The sequence below is a fragment of the Telopea speciosissima genome, chromosome 2 (genome assembly GCF_018873765.1).
Source record: "Telopea speciosissima isolate NSW1024214 ecotype Mountain lineage chromosome 2, Tspe_v1, whole genome shotgun sequence".
In the NCBI taxonomy this organism is placed as follows: Eukaryota; Viridiplantae; Streptophyta; class Magnoliopsida; order Proteales; family Proteaceae; genus Telopea; species Telopea speciosissima.
The window spans coordinates 57,433,203-57,444,110 of record NC_057917.1 but is presented as its reverse complement, the minus strand read 5'-3'; the positions used below and the strand labels follow the sequence as shown (position 1 = coordinate 57,444,110).

The 10,908-nt window shown below is 40.8% G+C and overlaps 1 pseudogene; it reads right to left on the bottom strand.

The window, feature by feature from the left end:
• Positions 1-211: 211 nt before the first annotated feature.
• LOC122653164 overlaps positions 212-10,908 on the bottom strand; it is a 51,966-nt pseudogene continuing 41,269 nt past the window's right edge.

The window sequence follows — 10,908 nt, the reverse complement described above, 5'->3', positions numbered from 1 at the left end:
GGTTCATGCAGCAGACTCTGAAACCCATTCCAAAGATCGAGCCCTCTCTACAACAAAATGCATTTGTGCCCACGGTTAAAAAATAATTCCGTAGCCAAATCAAATTTTCGGATGGTTAATCGTCTACTGTCTCCCTATATAATTTACGACAAATGAAATGTAAAATACTGTCGCCAAATACATTTATAGTTACACTAATTATAGCTATCAGAACTTGTCATTCAGCGCCTCCTATTGGCAGGCTCCGTGTGGGCATTGAAGTAGACGGTGGCCACAGGAACGCCGAGGTCTAGTTTATTGGCGAAAACCCTGGTGCTGAAGTTGTTGCAAGTTGCCGGCTGCTCCACCTCATTCAACACATCCTTTTGCTTGAATAGCACAAATACAAATCAGTGTATCCCCAAATGTCGTCGAGGGCATGAATACGCCACTATCTCTTTCCCTTTTTTGTTGGCTAAAGGTCAGCAAAGTATGTATTGATAGTAAAAAAGTGAATATGGTTACACTAGAGCATTTACATAATCATAAAACCAAAAGGAGAATTACATGAATCTGTAATGGGGACGTCCCGTTGCTTCCCAAGTGATCAGATGTGAAATGAACCTCGGAGTTGTGTTCCAGGTCGAAGTTGCTTTGGTGAGTGCAGCATGGTTTGCTAGCTTGTCAATTGGACCATTTCCTTCTTTGCAACAATGGGTCAGTTGCCACTGTATGGTGTCTAGAAATTCAGATGCAGTCCACCAATCCTGGAGGAAGTTCCATGGGAGCTTGGACATGAGAATAGCTGTAACCTCAGATGCTGAATCACTTTCCACCCATAATTTGTCAATCTTAAGCTTCTTAGCTTCTTTGATGCCAATAAAGAACGCCTTCATTTTAGCATTGAAGTTTGTTCCAATCCCTTGATAAGAGGCAAAGCAAAAGATCACTGCACCAACCTGATTTCGGAAAATCCCTCCTGACCCAGTCGATCCTGGGTTTCCCAGGGATGATCCATCAATATTTAATTTGCTCCATCCTGCTGGCGGCTCTTTCCACTTTACTTCAAATATTTTTTTGGGCTGAGGGATGGCAAATGTTGCACGCACTGCCCGTGCCAACACTAGTTCTTGAACCGATTTGACATGAATACCTTTAATACTGATACCTTCTGAGATTTCTCTTAGGCACTTCATCACAAACTGCTTAATTAGGAGGGGTTGATAAGCTGTCATATCTTCTTTTATTCCTCTCTAACCAGATCTGCTGACATGTTATTATTAGCATGGTCCTCCAGATAATCAGAATCAGAACTATCCTTGATTTCCTTCGCCACCATGAGAAAAACAATTCCATTGAAGGGAAACCACTCCAACTTTCTTAAAAAAGAGACAAGATCTCGCTCTAGATTTGTTGCGCAAAACCGCAATCAATAAATATGTGCTGCCCTGAATCTGATTCAGAGTGACATAATTCACATCTAGATACTAGAGGGATTGCTCGTCGGCATACCTTGTCATCCGTGGGAAGTGCTCCATGCATCATACGCCACCCAAAAATAGAAGTGCAAGGTTGCAACTGCTGCTGCCATACATCCCTAGCCCAAGTTGGTGGAGAAGCTTTTATTCTTATCTCATCCCATGCCGATTTCACCATGAACTGACCATTTATTGAGTGAGCCCACAAACGAACATCACTTCTATTCGTTTTGGTGATTTCCTGTGTCTGAATATTTGTTAAAATATTGCGCATGGGTGGGAATCCCACATGTGGGAAGCCCAACGCCTCTAACTCAAGGAAATCTGCAACTGTTGCTGATAATCCTCTTGGGATTTGTTGCGGTTGCAGTAGATCCTCTATACTTTTATCTCCAAGCCACTTGTCATACCAAAAACTAATTGTAGATCCATCGCCTACCACCCATCGCTCCCCAGATTGTATAAAATTCCACACTTTTCGCAGACCTGGAAGGATCGAGGATGAGCCAGCTTGCCTCCTTAGCATTCCATCTTTATTCTCCAAACGACCTCTCAAAAATACTACAAAGTCAGACTTCCCTATTTTTATGGCCCAAGCAAATTTAGCAATTAAAGCCAAATTAACATCCCTCATCCTTCTAGTGCCAAGACCTCCTTCTCGTTTTAGCTTGCAGAGAGAATCCCATCTAACAGTGATCGCCTTAGCCTTTTCTGATTCTCCTGACCAAATGAAGTTGCGAACCCAACGCTCCAAAATTCCAATGGCGGACTTCGGCCACAGGTAGATAGAAAAATTGTGGATGGGAATACTGCACATGGCCGATCAAACTAGTTCAACTCGTCCAGCCATAGAAAGTAACCTCCCCTTCCATGCAGAGAGTCTTTTTTTGAAGTGGTCAATCAAAGGTAAAAAGTAATCTTTTTTAACACGCCCTCCTATTAGATCGACACCAAGGTATCTGGTGGGGAAACTGCATATTGGGATACCCAATGCCGATTTCAGCCGTTGTTTGCACACCATTGAGATTCTGCCCAAAAAAGCCTTACTCTTTGCCAAGTTAATTTTTTGACCTGGATATTCTCTATAATCTTTTAGAAACCGCATTACTCTTCTTACATCGCGAATATTTGCTCTCATGAAAATGAAAAGGTCATCAGCATACATTAGATGGGTGGGAGTAGATACCTGACGAGGCCCTGGAAGCGACTTTATTCCTCCTGAGTTGCGAAGATTAGAAAGACCACGACACAGAACCTCCTCTGCAATTATAAACAACAATGGGGAGAGAGGATCTCCTTGTTTCAACCCTCTTTCCATGCCAAAAAATCCATAGGGACCTCCATTTATTAGAATTGAAATTCTTGCAGAGAGCATGATTTGTCGAACCCATGAGATCCATAGAGGCGAGAAACCAAATTTGTTCAGGACATCAAATAAAAAAACCCACTCCAATGTATCAAAAGCCTTCTGGACGTCCAACTTCATGCTTAAGCTGCCACCTCTGCATTTAATTTTCATTAGATTTGTTAATTCGGAGGCCACTCCAATATTTTCAAAAATCACCTTTCCCATTTGGAAGGTTCCTTGTTCTTGTGAGATCAGCTTGTGAAGGATAGTAGAGAGCCGCATTGCCATAATTTTTGGAATCAACTTAAAGAAAAAGGTACCCACACAGATAGGCCTAAATTGCCCCACCTTATTAGCATTCTCCACTTTAGGGACAAAAGTTATGAAATTGTTGTTAACTCCCTTCGTAATCACCCCCTCCCTAAAGAAATTTTGTACCCCCTTACAAACATTAGGGCCTACCTCATTCCAACATACTCTGAAGAAGGTACCTGGAAAGCCGTCCGAACTTGGTGCACTGGATGGATCGAGATCAAAGGCTGCCTCTCTAATCTCTTCCTGAGAAGGGATTTTTGCAAGCATTTCATTGTCTTTTGCAGTAACCACAGATGGAATAACATCAAGCATATCCAGCTTCTTTGTTTAAACTCCTTTTTTGAAAAAATTCTCAAAGTGGGACACTACACAGTTTCCAATCTCATTTACCTCTGTAAGCACCACACCATCATCCTGTCTGATTTCTCTCAAGGTATTTCTTGTATTTTTAATTTTGGCGGATTGATGAAAATACCTTGTGCACTTATCACCATACTTAATCCTTCTGTCTCTTGATTTTTCCCTCCATAGCTTCTCTTGCAGCATAATAGCTTTATCATAATCTTTTCGAGCTTCTGTCTCTTTATCAAACAGCGCCTCAGAGAACCCCTCCATTTCCATAGCACCAAGAATGGATTCTAGCTCAGATTTAGTACGGGAAACCTCCAGATCCACATGCGGAAATACCCCTCTTGCCCACTCCTTTAGAGGACCCTTTATCCGCTTCATTTTTTGCATCACTACGAATAGAGGAGAACCTCTCACTGGAACAGCTCATGATTGCTTCACAAATTCTTTGAAGTTTACATCCTCTGTCCAAAAACGTTGAAAACGAAATGGAGCATTTGTAGGGCGAGGCACAGCATCACATAGCACTAATATTGGTGAGTGGTCCGATGATCCCTGGATTAAAACCTTTTGAATGCTACTAGAGTAGGACTGCCACCAAGCATCATTGCGTAAATTGCGATCCAAGACGGCTCTTACATTCCCTACTCGTCGGTTGTTGGACCAAGTGAATCTGTTCCCTGTTGATGCAATCAGTGAAAGGGAAGCAGACTCAATCATTGCCGCGAACTCTTCTGAAGAACCCATATTGAACCTCCCTGGGCCTATTTTATCAGATGCAAACAAGTAAGAATTGAAGTCTCCTATCACCAGCCAAGGGCAAGTCACCCTTGCAAGCGACACTAGATCAGTCCAAAGGCTACGTCGTATTGCACGGAAACAGCTAGCATGTACTACTGTGATGAAACTCTTGATGCATTGAACTTCTACTTGAATAGTTAGCTGCTGTTCTGACTCCAAGATGACTCGTGGCCGAGGCAAACCTGCTTTCCAGAGGAACCAGATATTGGGCACACTCTCTTCATGGCTATTGCTAATTATTTCAGCCGACATCCCCATCGTTGTAAGTAAGCTTAATGGGCACCTATTTACACCCACTTTAGGTTCCGCTAGGCATAAGAAATCAGGTGCAAAATCGCTCATAATATCTCGCAAGTGTGCTCGTGAGCTCTGATTACCTACCCCTCTAATATTCCAGAATAAGCACTTCATGGTAAACTGGAATAGAGATCATTTTTGTGCGTCGCAACAGCGCCCTCTCCTTGTGTCCCTTGCAGCACCAAATCCACCTGATTAATTTCATTCATGACATGACCGAGACGTCGTGAACCAGAGAGAATGTTGGATTGTAAAATATGCTTCTCACGATCTTGCTTACGCCTCCCTACTTTTGTGAAGGTGATCTCAACGTTTCCTTCCTCCTCATTACCTTGTACTGAATCATCATGATGCACCACCACCACTCGGCCATTGTTGCCGCAAGTGACTGAGATAGGCGACAAAACTCCATCAGATGGCTGATTTGCTATAGGTTCACATGGCTGAGAGGAAGCTGCCACGTCAAAGCTAAAATTCCTTCCAGCTAAACAGTCCTCCTCTCCAACGTTATTGACGTTCAAGGAGTTTATAGAGCAATTGGAGATTGAGTCACAAACACGTGATATAGAGTCCAAAGGGGAATCTATCATTTTTGAATTTGAAACGTGAACCTGCTCCTTTGAGAATTCAGCTTGAATGGGGGAGTGTGAAGATGGCTCCATGTGTCCACCTTGAATAAAGAAGTGAGGAGATGGCTCCACGTGTCCATGTTGAGGAGAATTCCGCTCGAGCACGTCATGACAAGCTTGAGAGTTTCCTTCATGCACTTGAATTTGCCTCGCCGGAGAACGTCGTCAGCTCCAAACCTTCCTTGGTTGGTGTGAACGATTCTCAATGTAATTCGCTCCAAGTACCCCTTCATCTACCGGTGGCTCTCCTTGTCTCTGTGTCTAGCACTCCTTCGGCTTATGTCCAAACCCATGGCAAATTGAGCATCTGGCCGGGGATTCTTTGTAAATAACCTCTTGCGTAAATACGAACATCTCAGGCGAGCCATCCTACTCCCTCTCAACAAACACCTCCTCGACACGGGGGATGGTTTCATCAATATCTACACAGATCCTGGTATAATGGCCGTAGTGAGAGCTTTTCGTGCGCCTATCAATGGCTATTGGCCGACCAACGGCCTTGGCAATGGAAAGTAGAATGGATTCATGCCAATATTCGAGAGGAAGATTAGGTAGCCGTATCCAGGTCAATCTATAAGTAATGGACTGTTCCTGAACCCTAAATTCCTTACGCCATTGTTGGAAACGCAGGAACTGGTTATCCACACGAATTGGGCCTCGCCTCCAGATGGATGTCATGTCCTCAGCATTGTTGAAAGAAAACACGACAAAACCTTTCCCTAGGGACTTCAGAGAGACCCCTTCTCGTAAAGACCACAGCTTCGTCACCTCTCGAAGCCTATCCATCGTCGTGTATCGGAAGTTCAGTCTTCCAAGAAGCGAGTATTGTAGCTTGTCTAACTGAGCAGTATAGGCCGCTTGTGGGATCTTTATCCATGTAAGATTACCATCCTTAACCGGTGATGGCAAGCCTTCGATTGCAAGTAAACTCGGCTTAACCACCGCAGCATAGGTTTTGGGAAGAGCTATCTCCTCTTGAGAAACCTGATGTAACGCCGGGAACCCCAGAAAACCTCCAAGATCGACAACATTCACCATCCTTGCTTCTCAAAACGATCAAAATTCTGTGAATTTCTCCTGGTGTTCTAGGAGTCTCATTCATAAGATACCATACGAATTATCTTTTCCATTATTTCAAGAGTTTCATCCAACCAACAAAACACACGAGTGAAGAGGTTCTCTTTTCGTTGTGGATAACAGAAAACTTAATCTTATGGAAAAGAAAGAAAAAGAACCTAACGATGCCAAAATACTCCCTCTATATGCATTTTTCACTATCTCCTTCCCTGCATTTCAATGAACAATGAAATGGACCACCATGCTTGTTAGTCACATTTACAGTATCTTTTTCTGTCTTAAGATGTTAGGAGTTATAGAATTACAGTCTCAGATCAGTTTATTTATTTGTGTCCTTAATGCCTTCATAAACACAAAAAACTCTCTCTACCTAATTCTTTAAGGTTTTAAGTTGGATCATTTAACCCTTCAACTAAGGGTATTAAAAACAAAACCAAATTGATATAAATTCCCTACACGGGCCAACTCCAGTTTGAATATTATAAAACCGATTGAAAACAGACCACATTGGACACTAAAATCTGAACCAAAACCGATAAAAACCAAAATCGATTGAAAACAGATCATATTGGGCTGGCTTTGATTTGACCCAATCCAATCCAAAGATCGATTCAATCCAATTGCAACTAGACCAAACTGACCATTTGACACTCCTACCTCCAATACGATATAAGAGTTCAAATCCCTTTTTATATTTTAAAAACTTTTAAAGAAATTAAATGATCGATCAAAGAGGTTGGTGACACTATCACGACGAGTGTCTTCCAATGCAGTTGAGTATTTATCTTGGACCGGTTTTGGTTCATGCTCAGTTCCCACCAGGTTCAATCCTGGTTGGGTTTGTATAAGGAATAGAACCTAACACCCCCAACACCTTAGCGAGAGAGAGAGAGAGAGATACCACGAGTAGGGTTTGTGCCACCAGGAATATTCACCACAATCCTGAAACCACAAATCGAGAAATTACTAAAAAGAGAAAAAACTAGAGAGAGAAAGAGAGGGTCCATGAAATAGTGAAGAAGTGAGTACCAATGGACCAGTTCACGCATGGAGGGTTCGCTGGGGCTTGGTGCATCTGGGTCAGTCATCATCTGCACCAATTCACCTTTTGCATTAACATCAACAAGTAAAGGTTGAAACAATAAGTCTATGAATAATCCAACACAGAGAGAGACACAGGGAGCTAGCTAGCAACCATAGGATCAGCATACCAAACTAGTCATCACCTGCACCAATTCAAAATTCAAAATTATCGCTCAAAATAAACAAAATGTCAGACCACCATCTATCAACCATTGGAGCGGCATTAATTTTAAATGAACGGCCTGTGAGTTGAGAGCAACATGATGGCAAGCTGTTCAACTCCAAACCGCAGAGGATCCAAATCCAAGAAAAATTGAAGGGCGCATGCTCCATGCATGTGTATAACCTTGCAATAGAAAAGTTCACCTCTGTGCTATCCTTGTGCCACGTGTAAGGTCCAACACCATTGATTAAAGCATTTCTCAATGATTAAACATGAAGGGTGGGTCCGGTGGGAGGTGTGACAAAATTTGGCTGCTGCCCGGGTTGCACCCATGTTCCTACTGCTCCAATCATATGTGCTAACTTGGAATCCTTTATTTTGTCTTAATGTTTAATATAGTTCTTTTGGGGAAGGTATTGGTACACGGTAGATTCCATGCATCAATGCAATCAATAGGGGGTGGGGGGGCTTTATGGTCATTTTGGATAGGCATTATGCCCATCTGACAGTACTTCATAGAGGCCGTGTACATGCATGACCGTGTATCAAAACTTCTACCATTTCTTTTTTCATGAAAAAACAAAAACAAAACTTGGAATCCTTTAGGGTATTTTGGAAAATACAATAACTTAAGGGGGTATGTTGGAAAATACAAAAACCTAAGGGGGTATTGTGGCCTACACCAGCACTCCCATGAGTCTATCTCTCTCCTCCCCATACGAAAAGACATCTCTACCCCCTTGTTTTGTGGAGGAGAGAGATAGACATAGGAGTGCTGGCGTAGGCCACACTCTTGGATAAAAAACTACTTCCCTCAAACTAAATAGCCATACACATGAATGAAAAATTGAGTTTCCATACTTATTTTAATCTTATTCATTTCGAAAAATGATAAGAAATTTGAATGTAGGCCCCTAGTCTTGTCGGAATACCAAACTAGTTGATACGTGAACATTCTAAACCTAAACACTCTACCCATGGTGCGATGCCAGACTCATCCCGACTCAAATCTGGTCCATTACAGGCCGACATTGAACCAAACTATTCTTTTCCATTTTTAACTTTAGGAATAGGCCCGATTGGGTTCACTTTCAAACCCAATCAAAGATGGTACTGGGCTACTCGTAGCTTGTTGGTTCTTGACCTACCGGTAGGTTGACACCAAAACTAAACCATTTATCATATTTTGAAAGTAAATATGTTCAAAATTTAACTTGATTGGGTTTATGACCAGACTCGATACACATTCAAAACTCAAAAACATGAGAAAGAAGGGGAAGTAAACTCCCGGCCAATGGGGTGACTTTAAACCTATAACTCGTCGAATGATGATGATTGAAGAACAAGGTCTCCGGGCCAAATAGGCCAACTCTAATATCTAACCCGTTATTGTTTATAGATTAAGGGTTATATTTGATGTAAGCCAAATGATCTAATGGTAGGAATCAAGAATGATCCAGCTCAAAGAACCAATGCTATAAAAAGAAAAATATTTTGAAAACTTAGATTGTTTTGTTTTTTTTTTTTTTTTTAAAGAACTAAGAAAAATTGAAATCCAAAAAAAATAAAAACGTGGATGAAAACAGACTGAACCGAAACCATTAAGGCTAAAAAAAGGTAGATAAAACAAAATCATGATTGTATTGAAACCTTTTGAAGATCAAACCAATTAAACTCTCAGATTCAAACTCTGATTAAGATAACCATTTATTAATTAGCCGCTAAAGGTCCAGTAGAATCCAAGAAAATGGAATTGATTAGTCTCGAAAGGCTTGGATGGGATATGATCCCAGTAAGACTTTACATTAGGGAAATGACATGAGGAAATTATATCAGAGTAAGGCCCAATGTTTTGACCCAGATCAAATTCGAACAAGCCAGACCAAGGCCCTAAAAGGTACCAAATCAAAGCCTGATCCTTAACAAAGATTTTAACCTAACGAATCTTAGCTATCTGATTGGGAGATAGAAATAGAGTTAATCATAATCGTGCATGTTAAGGTCCCATCCTGTTGAAGTCTAAAGATTAGGAATAGTTGAATGGATATTGCCGCTTGCGTTTTCAACAATTTAATACTCAAATTACAAAGTGAATCTCCTGCCATGACGATTGTTTTAGACATTATGAAACCATAATCGAACTCTTCCATGAAAACAAAAGAATCTTAATCACAATAACCATACAAGAACTATTTGAGTCCCATGGGTAAACAAAAATTCAATGTAAATTACCCATGGACTGAGCTAGAATTGGAGTAAATCAATTTACAAATCTCATCAATTAGAAACTAAACTTCTCAATATAATTTCTCACCAAATTAAACCAAATCGGGAAATAGAATTCCCTTGATTAAAATAAAATAGCTCATCACAGGGAATTTATTATGGCAAGTTGAAATCCACCCAATCAAACACACAGGCTTGGTAACGAATAGTAAAGAAATTTGGAATAGCTGCAGAATTCATATATCAACATGTTATAAAGTCTTTATTTGAACCAATCAATTTTATATTCAATTCATCAGAACTCAATGCCAAATAACAGATCCCATGGACAAAAGAGGAATAAGAGCATAAACATCCATTGCAAAGATTCATGATAGCAATACACATCTATAGAATGTTAGAATAAATCGATCCGAATAGGGACAAAATCCCAAAAGCCAGGATCTTCATAGGGCGTTCAAGAACACAATCAAATAAATAATAGAAAATAGGGATAGAACCACCAACCTTGTTTCGCATCCATAGTGATGATGATTGCAGCGAAAAATAAAAAACAAAGATCTAGGTGCTTCCCCTCTATTCCCAAAGTAACTGGCCTGATGAGAATACCGAATGCGCAGGGACGACGAACACTGAATATCTCCCTCTTTTTCAAAAATGCACTCCTCAATAGCAATTGAGAATAATAAGTTGTGATGGGTAGAGGGGGGACCTAGCTCTCCTTATATAGTAATCCCTATAGGGTCTGACTCATCACAGTCCCAATAGGAACCTATCTGGCCCACACTAAGCCAGTCTACATTAGACTTCTAATATAACTTAATGACCCCACTTTAATTAGATCAAAATCCTAATTAGCCTGGTTTAGGGATTTAATTATGTCCATATGGAATTTTATTAGAACTAAAATTCTAACATTCTTCCACTTGGACTTACATTAAATTCCTTACTTTTAAAAGGATTTAAAAACAGTTTTGACCAAAACAAATCACAGGCTAACAACTCTTTAAGAAAACTTTATGTGCACAATTTTTAAAATAAATTGGTCTAGAGGTCATATTTGAAAGTCAATCCTATCCCATAGAGTTTTAGACACCGAATCATGGCGGTAACTGCATCTATGATCAAGCGACACAGAGCCTTCCATGATCACGAGAGCCCTCA